Source organism: Podarcis pityusensis (assembly GCF_964106645.2).
Source record: "Podarcis pityusensis genome assembly, chromosome: 9".
Classification (NCBI taxonomy): domain Eukaryota; kingdom Metazoa; phylum Chordata; class Lepidosauria; order Squamata; family Lacertidae; genus Podarcis; species Podarcis pityusensis.
The window spans coordinates 59,498,860-59,521,694 of NC_138034.1; the positions used below are offsets into that span (position 1 = coordinate 59,498,860).

Here is a 22,835-nt window from a genome sequence, read left to right on the forward strand (position 1 = left end):
CAGAGAGAGAAACAAATACAAATACACACACACACACAAAATACATACACGCATATATATGCGCACTCAGACGCGCGTGCACATATATGTACACACACGCACGCGCACGCACACACTTGCATGTGCTCGCGGTTTGCCCCAAGAGCACTCAATAAATTCAGCTGGCGAATTCCGCCCGCTCAGAGGCCTCCGCAGCCCCTCACGGTGCAGCCGCGTGACGGCAGTTGGCTGCCCGAGATCCTCGACTTGAAGGTTTCTTCTGGGTTGCCAAGTCCTAGGCAAGAGTTTAAAGGAGCCCTTAAATCCACATAAATCTGCTTTTAAATCTTCAAGATGGAGACAGCAGAAATGAAGGGAAAGTGAGCTCGATTATTTATATATAGATAGATGTGATGGCATGGAGGTGTGAGATTGTGGGTGCTTTCTTGAGAGAGAAGATTATGTATGTATGTAATATGTCTATAGTGTGCATATGTATGTGTGTGTAATTATTTAACAAAAATGAATCGGATTATAAAAAAATGAACAGTTTGCCTTATAAAACATTAAAATTCCTGATAAAAATAATTTAAAGCAAGTATTAAAAACATCAAAGGGATTATCAAAATCAACACTAGCTAAAAAAGAAACAAAACACCTTCAACTTCTACATGTCTGGGTAAAAGGTAAAGGTAAAGGTACCCCTGCCCGTACGGGCCAGTCTTGACAGACTCTAGGGTTGTGCACTCATCTCACTCTAGGCCGGGAGCCAGTGCTGTCCACAGACACTTCCGGGTCACGTGGCCAGCGTGACAAGCTGCATCTGGCGAGCCAGCGCAGCACATGGAACGCCGTTTCCCTTCCCGCTGGTAAGCGGTCCCTATTTATCTACTTGCACCCGGGGGTGCTTTCGAACTGCTAGGTTGGCAGGCGCTGGGACCGAACGACGGGAGCGCACCCCGCTGCGGGGATTCGAACCGCCGACCATGCGATCGGCAAGTCCTAGGCGCTGAGGTTTTACCCACAGCGCCACCCGCGTCCCTACATGTCTGGGTAGGCTTGCCTAAAAAATGTTTTACACAGGTGCTGAAAACAGAGCTAGTGTGGCGTAGTGGTTAGTGCTGGACTAGGATGTGGGAGACCAGGGTTCGAATCTCCACTCTGCCATGAAGCTCAATGGGCCAGTCACTGCCTCTCAGCCAAACCTAACTCATAGGGCTGTTGTGGGATTAAATGAAGGGGGACGACGACCATATATATTGCTTTAACTCTTTGGAGAAAAAGGCAGTATATAAATGCAATGAATAAATATAGTGAAGGTGCCTGCCTGGTGCTTATAGGCAGGGAGTTCAGAAGTGTAGGTGCTGCCATGCTAAAATACATTTGCAGATTGTGTATTATATGGCAGCTGTAACACAGCCAGTTCCACAGGTAGAAGTGGGCATAGGCAATCCCACAAGTAAACTGATCCCAGCTGTTAAGGGTTTAATATACTAATTGTAACACATTAAACATTGCCTGGTAGCAAATAGGCAACCAGTGCAGATCTGTGAGCAGAGGTATTATATGCTGACAGGGTCTTACTCCTGTCAACAACTGTGCCACAGCATTCTGCATTAACTGCAGCTTCCAGATGAAGTGCAAGGGGGCTCCACATAGAGTGCTCTGCAGTAATCCAACCTTGAAGTCACTAGTGACTGAATTACTGTGGTCAAGCTCTCCAGCTGTAGTTGGTTGCACCAGCTGCAGCAGGTAAAAGGCATTTCTAGCCCCTGAGGCTACTTGGGCCTTCAGTAGCAGAGCAAGATCCAGAAGCATCCTCAAAACTGTGTACCTGACCGTTAAGCGGGAGTACAACCCCACCAAGGGCAATAAATTGGCCAATTTATCAGACATTGGAACAACTAAACCATAGTATCTCTATCTTGCCAGGCTCCAAGATCAATTTATTTTCCCTCATCCATCCCACCACCTCATACAGGCACCTGTCAAAGGCCTGCATAGCCTTTCCGGAGTCAGATGTTATGGAGAAACAGAATCCAGTGTCATCAGCATAGTGTTATAAGAAAAAACTGCTCCTTTATCCCTTATGGTATCCAAGAGCCCGTATAGAGTCCTTATGTAGGTTTTCTATTGGTAGGAGAAAATAACAGAGACCAAAAAGAGAATATTGAGAAGCAAAGCAGCTAGTAAGCATGATCTTTATTAAACTGTTGCAACAGGGTCCCCTGCTTACCCCATGCAGGAAGGGAGGAGAGGAACCCAGAACAATGGTGTCCAAGCTCTTATATAGACATTTGAAATTGCCTTCCCTGTAGCTCAAGACCACACCCCAAAACATCATACATACATCACAGAAAGAGGTGGTCCCCAGCAGAAATTTGAGTATGTTGCTTCTCTCCTGTCTGCCAGGATATCTGAAAATACCTTATCTGATTGCCTTTTCTGGGTAGCCTGCCCATTCCTTTGAGATGGTAAATACTTAGTTCCTGAATCTCTTACGCATATTAATAGTGTGTTCAGCTTAACAGATACTTGCCAGACTGTATTTACAGGGAGGTGTAAGCCCCTACTGTCCAAAGACAATTGGAAAACGTTTTGCATTTTCTTCCTCCTTGCAGAGAAATATTTGAGGTCAATTTGGGAGAGTCAAAATGGCTTCAGGATTGTTCTCCTGTACTATTTCAGACACGTGGTTTATATACTTACGTATGTGTTTGCGTTGTACGTTTATGAACATTTATTTTATATATATATATATAGGACCTTAGAATTCCTATAAGAATAGTAATCACACCCAACTTCCAACAGCAGGACCAGCCCACCCATGAGGTAAGGTGAGTCAACTGCCTCAGGTGGCAGGATCCATAGAACTGGCCTCCAAGGAATGTACTCCCTGCTGTTGATATTTATTCCCCACTCATTCCCGATGTAAATCCTTATTCCCCACTTGTTCCTGATGTAGATTTTCACTCATCCCCTTTTCCCTGGTGTGGGAGGGGATACCATTTTGTGGTTAGCCTCAGTTGCCGAAATGTATTGGGCCTAGCAGCTTCATGTAGATACCTTTTGTCTTGCCCAGTATAGCAGGAAACTCTGAAGTATGACCATAGAATAATAGAATCTTAGAGTTGGAAGGGACCCCAGGGTCATCTAGTCCAACCCCCTGCAATGCAGGAATCTCAGCTAAAGCATCCATGACAGATGGCCATCCAACCTCTGCTTAAAAGCCTCCAATGAAGGATGGCAGGATGCTGGGAAGAGCGTTGGTGTGGAGAAGGGTAAAGGCACAATGAAAGTGCAGATTAAATATTAAGAAAACATATAAATAGAATGTGAACAAGGCAAAACTTGTTAGATAATAAAACAACACTTAGTGGAAGTTTGAAAATTCTTTTATACTGTTGTAATTGCTCACTGTTATTATGATTATAAATATTACTATCTGAGATGACTTCCTGGCAAAGAAAGTGAACAGAGGACCAACTGAAGGATCAGGTGCACCAGTCAAAGGTTTGTTTTGTGGGAAACCAACGATTTCTGGATTTTTTTTTGTTGGTGCTAGTATAAAATTGAAATACAACAGGTTAGAACTGAAGACTTGTCTTTTGGAGAAGATGTCCTAAAAATATAAAGAAGGGACATTGTAACAAACTGAGGAGAAAATGCATGGGGGATCAGCAGAACTATTTGGAAATTTTATCTTGGAAATCGATTTTTCAGTCCCATTAACAAATCACCCAAACCAGTGAAGTAACTTACTTTTCACTTCTTTAGGTTGCAAATGAACTCATCCTATATAAAATGAGCATTGTTGAAATTAACAGGAGTTAAATGCTGAATTGTGCACAACTGCAGCCATGGTTTTTTAATATGTAAATCTTTATCAGATGCTCCCTAACAACAACAACAGCTCACCATTACTCCTGTTTTTCATACAAGGGTCTTAGGTAAAGTAGTAGCAACTATCCAGATAAGTCTGTGGCAGGGGTAGGAAGTGTATCCACCTGTTCCAGATTCAAGTGCTGCTCTTAGTTTCTGGTTAATGATTCCAATGGCCAATAACTTTATGCTTTAAAAAATGCTCTCAGGGTGGCTTACAGTTTACAAACTCATGCAAACTACTTCAGTTAAGAAGAATATAAGACAGATTTAAAATAAAATAAAAGCACCATATTGTCAGAAAATCATTGTTTAATGTCTGGACAAAATATAAAGACTTGCTGGAAAATAAAACACCAAGGTGGCTTTCACCTTTGGAAGCCAAGGCCCGAAAAAGACCCAATATGGAGGCTAAATGGCCAAAATATTGGGAAATACTAGAAAAGGATGGAGACAATTGGAAATTGCAGAGTTTGGAGAAAATGAAAGACAAAGTGCGAGATTGGTTACATTACGCTCAGATTAAAGAAGTTTTTAAAAACGATAAGAAACTAGGGTTCCAGGTGGAGAAATCGAAATTAGAAACAGAATTGCTAGAACCAAAGATTAAGGTACTCTCAAGGATGTATAACTTGCTGTTGAAATGGAATACACAAGATGAAACGGTTAAATCGGCTATGATAAGGTGGGCACAGGACATTGGGCATAATATCATGTTTGAGGACTGGGAGAGGTTGTGGAGTAATGGATTGAAATTTACTGCATGTAACGCTCTGAAAGAAAATGTAATGAAAATGATTTATAGATGGTATATGACCCCAGTCAAACTTGCCAAAATTTACCACCTGTCTGATAATAAGTGTTGGAAATGTAGAGAGTGTGAGGGAACGTTCTTCCACCTCTGGTGGACTTGCCCTAAAGTGAAGGCGTTCTGGGAAATGATTTATAATGAATTGAAAAAGGTATTTAAATATACCTTCACTAAGAAACCAGAGGCTTTCCTTTTGGGTATTGTCGGCCAAGGGGTGGCAAAGAAGGACCAGACATTTTTTATGTATGCAACAACAGCAGCAAGGATACTTCTCGCCAAACATTGGAAAACTCAAGATTTACCCACACTGGAAGAATGGCAGATACAACTGATAGACTACATGGAACTGGCTGAAATGACCGGCAGAATCCGTGACCTGGGAGAAGAGAGGATTGAGGAGGACTGGAAGAAATTTAAGAACTATTTACAAAAGTATTGTAATTTGAGTGAATGCTAAATAAGATGCTAGATTAAAATAACTGAGCACCACTAAATTTAGAAGTTTTTAAGAAAATAAGTAAGACTGTGAAAATTTAGCTCCTTTCGAGATTTATAAGATTATGAAATATAGAAGGGATATAAGAATTTAAATAAGATGATAAATTGCTGACAAAATGTTACAACGATGAAAGTGGGAGCGGGAGATGTGAGGAAGTCCAAAGAAAATGTGAAAATATGTTAAGATAAATGTTATATTGTTTATTATGTTTATTTTTATTGTAAAACCCAATAAATTGTTTTAAAAAAATAAAAATAAAATAAAATAAAAGCATTTACAGCAGAAATTTTAAATACTATTGTAAATCCAAGCCGGATGGACTTGGTCTGGCATCAAAAATCTAGTAACGATAGTGCCAGCCACCACAGAAAAGTAATCAAAATGAGCCATCAGGACATTCAGAGCCAGACAGCAAGTGGGGTGGTGCCTCTCCTCCAATTGTGTGTTAGTGGGCAGAGACAAAAAGGGTTTAGGATTTTAGGTTTTTGGGGTGATGTAGGCTGGGGAGAAATACTTTTTCAGTCAGTTAGTGGTGACAAGGAAGAAAGAGCATCATTGTGAACTAGCTGTGACAGGCTGTAACAAAGAGACAGAATGGCTGATTTCTCTGTCCCGAGATCCAAGCCTACTGCCACTATGGGAGAAGCAAGAAACCTTATTGGAATGTGAATGCTCTAAACTCTCTCCACCTAGACTCAGGTTGTATATGTGTGTAAATAAATTATATACCATAAAGACACCACAGTCTCTGCTGTGTCTCATTGTCCAAAGGGAAACAAGCCCTTGGAATCTTGCACTCAAAGATTAGGGTGGTGTGCAACAATATGTACCATAATTTGGTGTGACAGTGCTCCTCATGTAAGCACATACACATTTTTTGGTTGTTGTTGGATACAATTTATTTTATTGAGCTGGAAAAAATGTTTTCTTTTTTCCCACACGTTCACAAAACCCCTGAAGCCCATCCATGGAGCCCCTAGAGGTCCATGGATCACAGATTAAGAATCCCTGATATAGAGGGAAAAATAATCTCGGATGATGGCAGTGATTATACTCTTTCAATTATGGTTTAGTTACTCGTTCTCCTCTCTGCAAATAGCCAGTTGGCACTGTAAAAAAAAGTAACTTCTTTGCTTGAATTTTAAAAAAATTGCTCTGAATCCAGTTATTGCAGGAGACTGAACCGCAACACAGGGTCTTCTGTGGAATCTGAAAGGTACGTGTCAGGGCCTGCTTCCAAATCTTGTATAGAATTGGTGGGAGGTACATCTAGTGTTATAAATTGTGAGCAACAAGACAGGCTGTCAACGGCAGATGGGCTTGTACTTGATTGCCAATTAAAACACACACACAAAGATGTTTAAACTAGCTCACACATCTGTAGTTGGCAAAGTGGTGAGCAACTCCATGTGTCGTACATGAGGTTGCTGTGGCAACCACACCATACCTTAATCATAAGTGTTTTGAAGTGAGCGATTGGTGAGTACAGACAAAAGAGGGCCTCAGGTTGAAACTGTCCCATACTGTCTCCTCTCTTTTGTTTCAGGGGTGCTCTTTTTACTTTCCTCTTGAAATATTCCAAGCTGACAACTAACTCTCTTCATGCTTCTAGGATTAAAATCAGCAGACAGGCCATACAAATGATAATTGGGCCTTCCCTACAGTCTTCTGTGGGGGATGGGAAACCATTTAATTCCACCACCAGCCTTTCCCAACAAATGCCAGTATAGCTTGCTGATAAACCATTCTTGTAAAGCACTCTTTGAAGACCCCCCCCCCAACGCTCTGTGTGTGTGTGTGTGTGTGAGAGAGAGAGAGAGAGAGATTGTGGTCGCTTCCAGATTGCCTGCTTATTGAGCATTCATCCTGGTTTTCTATGCAAGGAGGTTATGCAGCAGTGCATCAGATATTATGCCACACTTCCCAGTGCTCATAAGGAGAGCCTGCTGAATCAGGCCAGTGGCCTATGTCAGGGTGGTCCAGTATGTGGCCTGAGGACTGCACATGGCCCTTGAGGCCTTTGTTGGTGCCATTTGGTGAAATGTGATGCCCCCCCCCCTTCAGCCGTCATGCTGCCTTCCCAAAATCAGGTAAGTGTGGTGCTGGGCTTTGGAAAAGAGGTGTGAGAGCTCTGCCAGGGTCCTTGAGCCCTCCTTCTGTCTTCCCAAAACCTAGTTGGTACTCCTTCTGCCCAGTGCCTCACTTAGCCAGCTTTGGCTGGGCAGGTGTCAAATTTTGGCCTTGTGCCCTGCCGCCTCCACAACAAGGCAGTGTGCGGCCTATGGGTTCTGTCTCAAAGTACTCTTGTGGCTTACTTGGTATGAAAAGTTGGACTGCCCTGGTCTATATAGTCCAGCATCCTATTCTCAAAGTGACCAACCAGAAGAAGCCTGTGGGAAGCCTGCAAACAGGACATGAGCACAACAGCACTCTGCCCACCTGTGATTCCCAACAACTGGTATTCAGATGCATACCACCACTGACAGTGGAGGTAGAACATAGCCACTGAATTTGCCTGATCTTTTAAAGCCATTCAAGTCAGTGGCTGTCACTATTTTTCGGGGAAGCAGATTCCATAGTTTTACTATGCACTGCATGAAGAAGTACCGTATTTGTTGCTCTATAAGGCTCACTTTTTCCCTCCTAAAAAGTAAGGGGAAATGTGTGTGCGTCTTATGGAGCGAATGCAGGCTGCGCAGCTATCACAGAAGCCAGGACAGCAAGAGGGATTGCTGCTTTCACTGCGTAGCCATCCCTCTTGCTGTTCTGGCTTCTGAGATTCAGAATATTTTTTTTCTTGTTTTCCTCCTCCCAAAACTAGGTGCGTCTTGTGGTCTGGTGCGTCTTATGGAGCGAAAAATACGGTACTTTCTTTTATCCGTCCCGAAGGATCCAACATTCAGCTTCATTGAGGTCCACAAGTTTTATTGTTAAAAGAGAGGGAGAAAAAATATTTCTCCATCTATTTGCTCCATGCGAAGCATAATTTTATAAACCTCTGTCATGTCACTTCTTACCTTTTCTCTAAACTAAAAAAAGCCCCAAATTTTGTAACCTTCCCTCATAGGGGAGTTCAGGTGAGGCGGCTGGAGAACTGTACACAGTACTCCAAATGCAGTCGCACCATAGATTTGTATAATCACAGTTTTATTAGCAATTCCTTGCCACAGCTGGACTAGGCAGACCTTTGGTCTAAGCCAGTAGGGCTCCTTTTATGTTTTTATCCTCTGAAAATTGCTGGAAACATCAGCCAACATATTTAATTTCCTTTCATAACTGCAAAAACTTTTCGTTGATTTATTTTTTTTACCAACTTGGTGTCCTGCATGATGGCTGGAGCTGATAGGAGTTGTAGCCCAAAACATCTGGAGAGCACTAGGTTGGCAAAGGCTGTCATATATGATCTCTGCAGGGTGCTTCTGAAATCTGTGGGTTTCAAATGGCCATGTGAAGATCCAAGCCAACTGTGCAGTCCTCTTCATAGTCTCCCCAGGGATGCTGTGCGGACAGAAATGTACCGGCCCTTGCCAGGACCAGTTCTCTGATACAAGTTTAGGCATTATCATGCTCAACCTTCCAAGAACAGGAAATTGACATAAGGAAACCGCATTAAACGGATTTCTAGCAAAAATAATAAATATTTAAATATTGGACTCAGTCCAGTAAAATTAGTAAGAGTTTGCTGTTTCCCATAATGTCAGAGTAGTTGCATTCATGGTTTGCATTACCAACAAAGATCAGTGCCACACTCTTTTCATCCACCCAGAGAACCACACCTAGTGGTAATAACATCCCTTTTATTTCTTAATGTTCTATTAAGTGAATGTTTACTAGCCCGAACTAGTCCAAAGTGATTGATGAAATGCTTATCTTCTTATAATGCACCTTAAGTCAGGGAGGTAAGTGCCAGAGGACTTATAATAATACTTACAATAATATCTCCAGGTCTCTTCCTCAACAGCACACTTTTCGTAGGCAAAACATCTGCTGGAGTTTCAACTAATCAGCTAATTATACTGAGAAGCATGGGCCACGCGAGTTAGACAAATTCACGCAGCAGAAGGCTATCAATGGCTATTAGACAGGATGGCTATGCTCTGCCTCTACAGTTGGAGCAAGTAATGTATCTGAGCATCAGTTGCTGAAAACCACAGTAGCTGAGAGTGCTCTTATGCTTGAATCCTGCTTGTGGGTGTCCCATAGGCATCTGGTTGGCTACTGTGAGAACAAGATCCTGGACTAGATGGGCCATTGGTCTGATCCAGCAGGCTCTTCTTATGTTCATGATCCACTAGGATCTTCTCCTGCTTAAGGTTGGAAAAGCAGCTATGCAAAGATACTCAGGTAGGTACACGGTGCAACATGCTTGCTGCAGTCGAGCACATCTTGATGTGGTCAGTGTCTAGAGGGAAGACCACCTTGGAGCTCTATGCATGTTTCCTTGAGTTCTGTGATGTTACAAAAGGTGGGATATAAATGCAATAAATGCTGTGATCATCTACAATTCACATCAGTCAAGAGGGTGCATATTATCACTAGTATTGCTAAATAGTGGCACTTCTAGGCTGTCACTAATTTCAGGTGGGGATTCAATCATGCACTTGCAAATCCAGGTTCTACATTTACAATTGACTGGGAGGTCTTGGGAACAAATTCACTTTCCCAGAAACATTGGATTTTGGGAGGGGAGGGAGTAACGAATGTGGCAGGGAAATGCACTGGAAAGTGCTGGTAACAGTTGCTCTGATGTAACTTCATCTATCCACCCCACAAACAAATCAGAATAAGCTGTACCTAACATCAGTCACATTTGCAGCAAACCCATTGGCATTAGTAAGTCACAACTAACAGGTACATTAATTTCAATGGGTTTGCTCTGACTAAGGCACCATTATTCGGAGCCAACATTGTCTAGTATCCCTGCAAAAATCCAGATGAATGCTTAGTATGGAAGGTGCCCATCAATATGTGTATTGATTGAAGGCTTTTTTATTGCAGAGACTTTCTGGAATATCGTGCCTTCTGTCCCCATGCTTTGCATCACTGTAACAGGATCCCGAAGTACAACTATTTACTTCCCTCACTTAGAGTAGCTGACAGCTGTTCACTTCTATTGCAGGAATGGTGGTGGGAGAGAGTGGTGCAGTTAAACCTGTCGAGGAGAGATTATTAATTTCATTGACTTCATTCATTGAGACTAAAGCCTGCCCCTTATTTGCATAGCCCTTCTTTTTAATCTGTATCACCTCAACTTGGATTTTGAATACAAGGCATGGGGGAACCTTCTGCAGCCAGGGCCAGCCCTACCATGAGGTAATATGAGGCAACTACCTAAGGCACCAGATTTCTTTTGGGGGGAGGGGGGTAGCAGCAGCACCTTGGATGTTCCTCCTAAACCCCCTTACCATCCCATCTGTTGGAGAACAGAGCTCTGCATCCTCCATTACATGTTCTGCCCACTCTAAATTAGCCTGCTGGTTTGGGTGCAGTGGAGGAGACCATCATTTTATTGGTGTTGTAAGTTTTAGTTTTCTGTCCAGTCTGTTTCTGTATGTGGAATGTGGGGAGGGAAACATCTTGTACTTTGCTCCAGGCAGCAAGTTTCTGGGCATGCCCTGGCTACAGTTCCCATCATCCCCAACCATTGGCAATGCTGGTTGGGCCAGTTAGAGGTTGGGGACCAACAATATCTGGAGGGCTATAGGTTCTCCACCTTTGCTTTACAGGGTCAGCATGTCTGTGTGTGTTTAGTTACAAAATGCACATCTGTAGAGTGTATGTTTAGGAAAAGCCACATTTTTAAAAAACGTACTCTTTAATGTCCACTAGGGGGAGAAAGGTTTGTGATTCAAATTCATATCCTAGAATTATACATTATTATTCCTATTTAGCAGTGTCACCTTTAATTTGCAAAAAAAACCAAAAACCCATCTCTGTGTGTGTCTGTGTGTACACACAAACCAGTCGAATTGTTCAGATGTAAGCTTAACTCTTTAAAAAAATACCTAACCCTTTTCTAACTGAAATATTTAAATTTTCTCCTTTGATCCCCTTCTGGTGCTATGATGTTATTTTAACAGTTAATTCTGGAGTGTGTTTTATACTTTTTTTTTGTTTTCTGTACCCCACTGGTATTTTATGTGACTGCTTTATGAAATATTTCAAAATGGCAGATAGATATCCTAACTTCACATTCTAGCTTTGCATTTGCAGGGAAGTCTACCCACCCACCCATGTGTAGAAGCCTTCACACCTGCACTTTGAAGTGGTATCCATTAGGAGCAGGTGCATCATGTGACCATGCCGATCATGTATCTTAATTCTCAGAGTGCGCATATATGACCACAACAGAAATATCTTATTCCATGTGTGGTCTTGTAATCACTTGGATAAGTGCAGAACGTTTGGTTGGACACATATTAGTGATAGGACAAAAAAGAAAGAGTTAGTGAGAGGTGTGCAATCTTTTAACACCTATTGTTTGGTCATGCCGGTGGATGTGATGTGCTGTAAATGAAATGTATGAAGAAATGAACAGGAGGATAACCATGGAAGAAAAGTCTCGCCTGTGGCCCCATCATATGTATCACTGAGGTGAAGCACTTTAAACCACTGAGTGTTTTCTGTTGAACCTTGGCTACTAATTCAGCCTTAATGCAGGTTTTTGGAACAAGTTTATTAACAGTGTTATGTCGTTTCCTTGTCTGTTTGAATTTACATCCTGCTCTTCCTCTGAAGGAGCCCAGGATGGCAAAGAAATTTGCAATTTAAAAGCAAAGCAAATTTTTTTCCAGAACAGTTAAAACATCCTAAAAACAATTACAATTAAAAACATTTGAAAAGCGGTTACAGTTACAAACTTCTTCCGTCCAATGATCTTGGGGTTGCTAGGAAGAGTATTTTTCAGCCAACAAATGCCAGGGTAAAGGGGGATTTTCCAAATTCATCCTGAAGGTTAATAATATTGCAGCAGGGTTCCTTTTAAGCCAGGAACTTGTGGCCTTCCCAATGTTTTTGGACTACAACTCCTATGTCATTGGTCATGCTGTTGGGAGGTGGAAATAGACGAAATCTGAAAGGCCCCCAACTCCCCACCCATGTACTAACTAGACCCTCTCCTTGAATTTTCAGCTTTGATTTTTCAAAAAAAGTATTTTAAGTCTTGCAAAGCTTATCCACACTACTTCTTCTGCTGATTTTCCACAGGGGGAAATTGCTCTGTAGCGCTCAATCAGAGCAAACAGCAATTCGGGTTTTCTGTAGATTGCTGTTTGAGAGCGGGTTTTTCCTGGAAGAGGAACGGGGCAAAAGGAAAACCACTCATACCCATGCGTTTCAGTGGGACTTTATTCCTGGAAAGTGTGTATGGAAATGCAGCTTAAAGCTTTCACTTGTGGCTATACCCTGTATAGAATGTTGATGTGTGTTTTAGTGTGGTTTTGGTTTATCGCTACTATCGTTTTAAATAGTTGTTTTTAACTGTTTACTGATAGTTTTATTGTTATACTCATTTTGTAAACCACTTTGAGGGTTTTTTTTGGGGGGGTTACAATCAAATTGTGTATAAATTTTATGAAAGAAAGAAAGAAAGAAAGAAAGAAAGAAAGAAAGAATTTTTTGAAAAGTGCGTACGACATGTTGTATTCTATCAGTTGCTCTCTAGGAAGAAATATAGTTAAATCAAATAGGCTATTAGTCTTTATGTTGCGGTTCTTCTGCAGTGATTCCCCCCCCCCCCCAAAAAAAACCCAACAACACTAGCCTGGCCATAGGTCTCCTTTTGTTCCAGGCAACTTTCTAAGTACCTTGTTCAAGTGTGCTGGGTTTGTGACACAGCAGCTAAATGTCCACTAGATGCCAGGCTTCCTTTGCACAGAACAGCAGTGCTATGGGCTTCATGGAACATCACACAGCTATTTGGCAGAAAGAAACCAACCTTTCCCACTGAGGTTACTAGGGTTTTGGAGCTGGCCTTTGTAGACAGAGTTGTGTCCATACTCCATTTCTTTTAACCTGGTAGAATTCTACACGCTGGAAATGAAGCGCTTATAAATATGATAAACCTTTGATTTTTATTAAAAACAAAACAAAACAGAAGATGTGTTGCAATTAAAATATACATTTGACTATATTAGATTCTTAATTTATGGATTGATACTCAGGGTTTTTTCTTTTAAGCACAGGGATTTTAGGACTTAATTTGGATGTTTTGTATATTTATTGGATGGTTGATTGAGAAGATGGTTTGATCATTGGTTGCAAGATACACTGCTTCTGCCACATGTAAGTCAAACCAATCAATTTCTCTCACATTGTTTCAAGTTTTGCAAATATGAAAAGAAACTGAGTTATTGTGTTTTGCTTCTGTTGAGCATCTCAGATGTAATACTTGCATGCATCCCCCATTTTTTTAAAATATTCTGCTCCCAAGAATCCTGTTTCTGTGAAATTGGATAGTTTCTAAGTTTATGCAAATTGAGAAGATGTGTAAAAATATTAAATATTTTGAAATTGCTAAGACACAGGAGCAGCAAGGACTCTGAAGCCCTGTCCACAACCACTGAAAGTATTCCTCAATATCATCCATACTGACTGCTAGTATTTTAGTGGCGTTGTTCACACTTTCAGGCATTATCCCTTCCAGTGGTGAATTCAGGTCATGAGTGCCAAAGAGAGAGGTATCTGCATGCTTAGGGGAACCCCAAGTTTTGCAAAAGGCCAAAAAAAAAACCATAAGGAAAAATACCCTAAAGATGACTATGGAATGCTGACTATCTATTGAGGGGGAGAGATGGAATGGAGCATGCTGATGGGAGCGTGGCTGGCTGGCTGGAACACTGAGCAGGCGCACTGTGTATTGCAACATTTTGTCACAGGTCCCATGGAAAGGAAGGAAAAGAGAGCAAGAAAAGAAAGCAGACATGCCCAGGAGACAGAGATTCTGTATCCACTTTCCTAGTCTGTGCTTTTCTTGCAGAATCAAGGCATATTTACAGCCTTGTTTATACCTGCATTCTGCCACCATAATGGCGGAAAGGAATTAATTTTTATGAATTAGGCAGGCACAGATAACTTCAGAAAATCCATATTACACATACGATGTAAAAAAGAAGGCTTTTCTGATTGTTCACTAGGTTCAGAGAAGGTCAGTAAGGGCTTTGACTTGCACTTGTTTAACATTGGTGAATATGCAAAGGATTGCTGTTTCCCTCTAAACGAAGCCGCGAGAATTTCAGACTGAGAATAGGCAGTACATTTTCTGTCCTAATCTTAGTTTTCTTTCATCAGTAACAGCTGCTGGATTGGGGTCAAGGGCCACATTGCCTCTTGGCCAACCCTCCAGGGGCCCCATGCAAAAGTGGGTGTGGCTAAAGTGAGCATGCCTACCACACACTTGTGTGCAGACATGCACAACACACATACATGCATCACAGAATCCTAGAATTGTAGCATTGGAAGGGACCCCAAGGATCATGTGGTCCATCTTCCTGCAATGCTGGAATCCTGCCCAAAGCCCAGCAGATACACATACAGCACACAATCCCATAGTACATATGTGGGATTAAATAAATGCACACACACAAACTCCCCATCTCTGTGGTGCATAGGATTGAGTCCAAATTCATAAATCACTAAAACTTGAGCCATTTTTACAGCCTGATATTATGGATTCAGCAAGACCCACTTGGTTAAATAGGACTTACACTCAAGTAAGACTGCCTAGACTCTAAAGTCACCCTCTCACAAGTCCATTAAACCCAGAATCAAATATTATTAGCTGGTGATGGAAAAGCAATGCCTTAGCAGTGGTCAACATGTGGGCAATACTCACAGCTGGTTTTAACAAAACAGCTTGCTACTAGAGGATGAATATTCTGTGTTTGGATAGATAAATAAGGGATGTGATAGGGAAGCAGCAAGAGAGATTCAGGTGATAAGACTATAGCTCAGTGTCGGGGCTGTAGATGATTCCAGGTTCCATCTCTGGAATGTCCTGGGTCTGAATCTCTGCCTGTCAGTGTGAACAACGCCCAGCTAAGTGGACCAATGACTTGACTTTGTACAAGGCACTTTTCCATGTTCCTGTGGCAGCAGAGGGATGGGTAAAGTGAGGTGCTGCATACTGAAAAGAAGGTGCAGAGGCAGGAGTGGGAGAAGGAAATTCAGGAAAGTAACTATAGATGAGCTTGTGCCAAATGGAGTGAGCGAGAAGGATGTAAGCTGAGACAAGGGAAGAGATACTACAATCCTATACTCCCTTACCCAAGAGTAAGCACCATCCAACTCTATGGGACTGACCTCTGAGTAGATATGTATAGGATTGCACTGATAGACAGGGGCAGAGAGAGGGAGAATTTAAAAGGGTGGGTAATCAGCTTAATGGCGTATTTGAATACCTAGTAGACTCAAAAGTGCCCATTTAAGAGAAGCAGAGGAATTCACAGGTTTAGTCATTGAAGGTTTTGTTTCGATTGCACATTTACTGTCAGACTGTTTTGTTTAGAATTAGGTCATTTTGGTTTTTAAACTGTTGTGTGCCACTTTTGGCATCGGTAATAACGCAAAGACAGTTTATAAGATTAAAAACAATAAAAACGCTGTTTAAAAGGGGCTATTCTGTAGCTACCAGCTTTCAAACTGTCCTTTCCTCCTTGCCTTCTGTCGTGTGTGTGTGTGTGTCTGCAGGGTAGGATTCACCGATCCCCATGAGCCAGAACTATTGTGAGCAGCACGAAATACGGTACCTGTTTCACAGGAGAAAAACTTGCAACGCTCAGAACCTCCCCTCCAACAACACCTAGAAAATACCTACAACCCCGCCGCCCAAATAAAACCACAGATAGAAAGCAGGCTACTCCTCCCCACCCCCCAAAAAAGGAATCCAACAAAATCCTTGGTTGTTTTTTTAAAAAAGAAAATAAATAGGAGGGTCACATGGCCTTGGCTGGCAACAAGGGTGCCATATTGGTCACAAATGCCAGATTAGAAAAGGTAAAGGGACCCCTGACCATTAGGTCCAGTCGTAACCGACTCTGGGGTTGCGGCGCTCATCTCGCTTTACTGGCTGAGGGAGCCGGCGTACAGCTTCCGGGTCATGTGGCCAGCATGACTAAGCCGCTTCTGGCGAACCAGAGCAGTGCACGGAAACGCCATTTACCTTCCCTGAACACATTGGGCTTTGGAAAGAGAGCAAACTCATTCAGGTCAAGCACGGTTGAGCAATCACTGGGTGAAAAAGTCATATAAGTCTTGAGTGTTAGACTTCAATGTAACAAAGCCAGGTTCAAATCTCCAGAAGGGTGGTCATGTGTCCTACTTTACAGCATGCTACTTTTGAAGGAGTCCTAAAAGGTAACGGTAAAGGACCCCTGACAGTTAAGTCCAGTTGCGAACGACTCTGGGGTTGCGGTGCTCATCTCGCTTTACTGGCCAAGGAGCTGACGTTTGTCTGCAGACAGTTTTTCCAGGTCATGTGGCGAGCATGACTAAGCCGCTTCTGGCAAACCAGAGCAGCACACGGAAACGCCGTTTACCTTCCCGCTGGAGCGGTACCTATTTATCTACTTGCACTTTGACGTGCTTTCGAACTGCTAGGTTGGCAGGAGCAGGGACCAACCTAATGCCAGATTAGGAACCCCATAAAGATATAAGAAGAGCCTTCTGGATCAGGCTAATAGCCCATCTCGTCCAGTGGCCAACTAGAGGCCTGTGGGAAACCCACAAGCAGGACCTGAGCACGAGCCCTTTCCCCCCTGTGGTTTCCAACATACTGCCTCAGACCACGAAAGAAGAGCATAGCCTCCCCCAAGTGTAGGACCCTATATTTACCTCAGGCAGTATCTATGCACATAGATTTACCTGAAATTAAATCCTCATTAAACACAGACTGGCTGACTTCTTGCTGATCTTGGGAGGTTGCTAGTGTGCCCTGCGTCCTCAAGGGGACAAAGCTAGCCTTGTGCATTCTCACAAGACCCTGCCACAGGTCTGCCAGTGAATGCCAGAAGAGAGCTATAGCCCCATCCTTCCTAAAGCTTGCTTTGAGCCAGGACTTAAGACCTCGATCTGATTTGAATGCCACCGTGTAGCTTTGGAAGATATGAAGTAATAACAGAAAAAGTTAAAACAAAACAATACAAAACGCCATTCTGGTTGTCTTTTCCTCCAGGCTGAGGAACCAGAAGCAGTCTTTACAAGCCTAGAATTCAAGGGGAAGGTTTTTCTGTCAGTAGATTTGGCTTCTAGGCAAGTATAAGCCCTGGCACATTCTCTCTCTCTCTCTCTCTGCTTAGCACCTGTTCCATCATCTTTTGGTTTGGCATGATTTGTTCTTGAAAAAGCCCATGCTGGGTGCTTCTTAACCCCTTCCTTGAAACGCTTGCCAACTCACTGTTCAAAGATCTCCCTGGGCATGGCAGCCTCTGATTATAGAGTGCCACCACACTCATCAAGTGGGAATGAGGTTGGCAGCAGCATTGGCAACAAACATTCTTCTTTTTTTTTAATAGAACGTATTCATTTACTGCTTAATATATAAAAAGAAACCCCTAAGTGGTATAATCACAGGGCAGAGATTAGAAATCAGTGTCAATTCGTATGAAGAATACAACAATGAAATTCAAATAAGACCTTCTAAATGCTAGGCGAAAAACAAACCACTAAGAGGGTGGATAACTTTTATGCGTACTCCATATAATTAGGGAAATTTTGTTTGTTTATCTATTACCTACCCTTCAACCTCAGGTGATTTGGAACATGAGCTCACTTTCCTGAGCCAGATCCCACCATTAACAAGGCACCTTGAAGTGGGGCAGGGATGGCTTTATTCTCTCCCACCCCCCCTTTTATTTTCTGAGAAGTGAAAGCATGCCGAGTTGGGAAACACTCTGACCTTGAGAGGGAGAGGGAGGGGGAATCTTTCCTTTGGACAGACAGGCCTAGCTTTTAATTATTTTCTGAGTCCACTCCAATCATGGTAATTTGGAGCGAGGGGGATTTTGAATTATTTAATTCAAGCATGAGTTGTTCTTCATGCAGGTCATTAGTCTCCATGTCTTGGCTGTGAAAGCATGGTTTAAGAGGGTAGAGTTAGACTACAGTGGTACCTCGAGTTACAAACGCCTCAGGTTTACGAATGCTTCAGGTTACAAACTCCGCTAACCTGGAAGAGTTACCTCAAGTTGAGAACTTTGCCCCAGGATGGGAACGGAAATTGTGTGCCGGCGGCGCAGCATCAGCAAGAGGCCCCATTAGCGAAAGCACGCCTCTAGTTAAGAACAGTTTCAGGTTAAGAATGGACCTCCAGAACAAATTAAATTTGTAACTAGAGGTACTGTTTTAGGGGGGGCCTGCTCCATTTCCAACTGTTATTTTGTCTAACAAACAATAAAAAGCCCTCTCTCTCTTTTCTTCATGGGGGGGTATTGCCAGGAAGGAAGGGTGGTGGGAGAGAAAAAACTTTGATTTCTTCAGTTTATTTATAGCAAACATAAAATTACCTAGCATGATACTCCCCGGACATGTTTTTCTGAGGTTTGGTAGATTTCTTACCCAGGGACTCCTCCCCCATGTTCCCCGCTTTCAAATTGTTGTTCATAGCAAGTAAGGGAAAGGAATGTTACCCAAAATAGTAAAGTCTTGCCTAGGAAGAGGGATTGATTGTTATACCACTCTAGGAATTGCACCTCTCTGGAATAGGTTGCAGATGGGCATTGTTGAGGAACTATACAGTCGTACCTTGGTTGTCAAACTTAATCCATTCCGGGAGTCCGTTTGACTCCCAGAACCGTTCGAAAACCAAGACGCAGCTTCCGATTGGTTGCAAGAGCTTCCTGCACTCAATTGGAAGCCGCAGAAGCTGTGTCAGACGTTCAGCTTCCAAAGAATGTTCGAAAACCGGAACACTTATTTCCGGGTTTTCGGCATTTGGCAGCCAAAATGTACGTGTACCAAGGTGTTTGAGAACCAAGGTATGACTGAAATTGGCTTCATGTCCTTGAAACTTGTCCACTCCGTGTTTGCAAACACAGAGTCTCTCTTTTGATTGTAAGGGGTTTTGCTGGGGGATATATAATAGGTGACAACATGAGGAGTGTTCACACATTATATTCAACAAGTGTACAATCTGTGTCCCTGTGTATGCAAACAGTTGAGCTGTTCATTCATATAGTTATTCACATGTATCATTTGATGAGTGTACAGTCTGTGTGCATAATAGCTGAGCTGTAGAAATCAACACCCTGTACACTCTTTCACACAAACACTTGTACATATGTAGGGACTCCCTGTACTTCTGTATATGTGAACAAACCTAGAGTTGCTGCAATGGAATTTACTTGCCATGGAAAGTGTGAATCAGCGTTAAACGTTACCCATCATAACTATTGGAGACAAAAGCAAAGATGTTTTATTCTCAGCCCGGTTATTTGTTTTCTTTTTTACAATGGTGCCATCTTCGGAAGATAGAGACATTTCTTTATTCATGCATCTCAGTGAGTGGTAAATGAGGCATGCTTGCTCAACTTGTTTCGGATGGAAATTAGTCTAATTAATCCATGCAGCTAAAGAATAGTTGTTCTATTCCAGTACAGAGCAAGTCTGATGTAGCTGACATTTTATGGCCATTGTTGTGTACTTCGCAGGACCAGGATATCCCTCTGTTCTGTAGCAAATTTTCGTGGAGTAAAGCAACTTGTCAACAATATATCCTGTTTGTAAGATTTTTAATATGTGAAATTGAATTTCTTTTCTAGGTGTTTCCTTGCCAAGTAATGTTTTAGAATGGACATTTGCTTTTCTGTTTAGGATAGGCTTATGTACATTTTCATGTACTGGAGGAACGGAGAAGTTATTTACTGCTCCATATTTTATGTGTAGTTTTCTCCTAATCTATTACGTTCGTTTTAGTTCAGTCTTTTATAAAAGTTGTTGTAGAGCTGTAATTTTTTTTAAAAAAAATTGTGTGTGTTTTGTGTTGCTTCACAGCAAGCAGGACTAGCAGCCAAAATAAGAGCAAACTTCACTTGAGGTGGTTGTGTTGAAGTGCATGACTTGAAGGATTTATTATTATTTCTAATTACACAGAGCAACTTGGACATTTTGCAAAAGGCACTTCCAATGAGCTGCTCTCCTAAAGAAAACAAATTGCTTTCCTGGTTTAAGCACAGTGATTTCTGCACGCACACACATGCACATCCAAAATAAACATATATCAGATACTGACAAATCTTTTTAATTGATAAGAATCACATCCCATAATGAATTTACATTCTTTGACTAAACAATTCGGCCCTTGACGCCAACCTCTGAGGGAGAATATTGTGGTCATGGTGTCTGAACAGTGCGGTAGCTATGGCTACATATATAATTCTTAGCAATGGGGGAAAAAGTGACAATGACATTAAATTTAATCAGGTTCCCCTTTTCGGTAGTTCCCACTGGGATGAGCCACTAGTGTCCTGCCTTAAATATTCAGAGCTTTCAAAGTTTGCATGCGTTTTTATGCTAGGACAATATCCTGCTAATAGAGAACAATGGAACTGTCATGTATATCTGCCCTGAGTAGCCGTAAGTCTGGATTTCACTAGTATAGGGATATTATGATTGCTTCTTTAGCAATTGTCCTTATGTTAGCCTTCACTTAGGAAGAAGAAGAAAGAAGGGCCGTGATGAAATGTAGGGACTAAAATATAATGCGCCTGTCTATTTTCCTTTTGGAATATAGATAAGAGACTACTGTCCTATTTTTAAAAAAGGAAGAAGGCAGAGCTTTATTTCCAGTCACACTTCATCTGATATAAATGAACCAGCACTGAAGATCACATGGCTGAATGCATTTGGAAACACAACCCAACATACATTAAGGAAAAGGAGACTGGAAAGCCTGACTCTACAAATGAAAAGCATCTCGTCCTTCAACTCTACCATAAGATTTGTGAAGTGGAACTACTAAGAAGATGTTTAAAGAGTTTTTTGTAGTATTAATTTTAACTTCATGCGTTCTCAAGCTGAATCCACCGCACGATTAAACACACAGAGTGTGTGTTTACTAGTTACACTATGCATTTTGACCTGCTTAGTTTTACGAGAATGTGGTGTGACATTTATTACTCTAGTAAAGGGAAGCTGTGTTAATCATAAAGGTACAAGAAAATTAGCCTCCTAAGTCTAGAATTCCTAATTAAGGCTGAAATCCGAAGCATAGTTTTCCTGGAAGTAAGCCCCCTTAAACACAGTGATTACGTCTGTGCAAATAGGCGTGTGGTTGCATCTTAAGAGTTTATAGGGAGTAAAATACAGAATGAGTTCAAAGACGCTGTTGTGAAAGCATTGTAAGATCGGTTTGGATCATTTTTCAGACAGGGTTGGGAGTTCTGGTTGACTAATCAGACAGAATAATCAATTAAAAGTATTTTGATGAACATTTTGGATCTAATTTATTAGTACATTAAAAAAAACCCCACTTATGACTAAAAATCCATGGGTTTTTTAGTTAAGCTGTACTCAGAATTTGTTGTTGTTGGCATCAGTCTGTCTCGAGAGACAATGGAGTGCACCTCCAGGGTGAAGTCAAACTGCTGTGTTAGCATCCCTGAAGTGACCTCCCTGGGGCACAAGCCTGGGCAGTGTGTATGGATGTCCTGGGCAGAAATTAATGGACTTAACTTGGTCATGTTCATTCACTGCAGTGGATCTACTCTGAGTAAAGCTGTGTGGACCACTTTACACTTACACTGAAACGCATTTTCCATATTATGGCCAATTCACCCAAGTTTCTCAGTGCAAAATTTTGAACTAGATCTTGTTTAATTTGCAATGTGTTGCAGGAGAGAGAGGGAGAGGAGTAGTTTTGCCCATGGTGGGGGTTAATAGCCCCTCCGCATTCCAAACAGTAGCTTCACCACATTCCTCTTCTGAACATGTGGATGGCCTCCAAGTGAAATACATGGGAAAGCACAGCTGTGCTTGCTGACAACAACCAATCCTGTGTCTCTTATCTCAGCGACTGAAGGCTTGTGATACAATGCTGATTGCAAGCACTGCGGATTCTATTAGTTTTCCCTCCACCTGATCACTTATCACATCAAGCGTTAGATTAGGCAGTTGAGAAGAGCCACAACTGAGTGATAGAGCACCTATGCTGCAGGCACAAAGTCAATTGAATTTCCAGGTAGGGTCAGGAAAGCTGGTTTTCTTATGTCTTGGAGCAAGAGGGGATCAACCAGTGGGGTTCGTGATCATTTCCATGGGTGGGATTGCTGTAGCTACTGCCTCCCAGCAGCGAAACTTTGGCTGCTTACTGGGAGTGGGAGAGGTTGAGCTTTTGCAGACATCCTGGCAGAGCCAACCCAGAGCTCCCATGAATGCACCTGCACAGCCCCACCCACCCTGCGGTCTTGTCCCTCCCCTTCCTGGTAAGTGGCAGAGACTTTGCTGCTGGGAGACTATTGCTAATGCCCTTCCTCCCCTGGTGACCTGCTCCTGGTCTGGAAAACTGCTGTCAATTAAGTGCAGAGATAAATGGACCAATCGCCTGGCCTGCTATAAGGCAGCTTTATGTGTCCCATAGTCATGTAATTTTATTTAGGAGACTTCGCTCGGTTGGTGCGTTTGCTTTTTGTTATGTCTTCTAACAGTCCGAAATACCTTGTTACCTTGAGAGCT

The 22,835-nt window shown here is 42.2% G+C and overlaps 1 protein-coding gene and 1 long non-coding RNA gene across 6 annotated transcripts in view; one reads left to right on the plus strand and one right to left on the minus strand.

Moving 5' to 3' along the window:
• Positions 1–22,835, minus strand: part of SMARCAD1 (SNF2 related chromatin remodeling ATPase with DExD box 1) — a 390,786-nt gene that overhangs the window by 46,711 nt on the left and 321,240 nt on the right. The window lies entirely within an intron of this gene.
• On the plus strand, positions 143–21,676 carry LOC308485447. 5 transcript variants are annotated; one of them, XR_013990512.1, is made up of 7 exons: positions 3,375–4,157; positions 5,452–6,387; positions 10,170–10,232; positions 11,385–11,765; positions 13,350–13,454; positions 17,341–17,421; positions 20,903–21,676. It is a non-coding gene; the product is annotated as an uncharacterized lncRNA (long non-coding RNA). The 5 variants fall into 5 exon arrangements; XR_013990508.1 differs by lacking the exon at positions 3,375–4,157 and adding an exon at positions 143–450 and having other exon boundaries at positions 6,349–6,387; positions 10,170–11,765; XR_013990509.1 differs by lacking the exon at positions 3,375–4,157 and adding an exon at positions 143–359 and having other exon boundaries at positions 6,346–6,387; positions 10,170–11,765.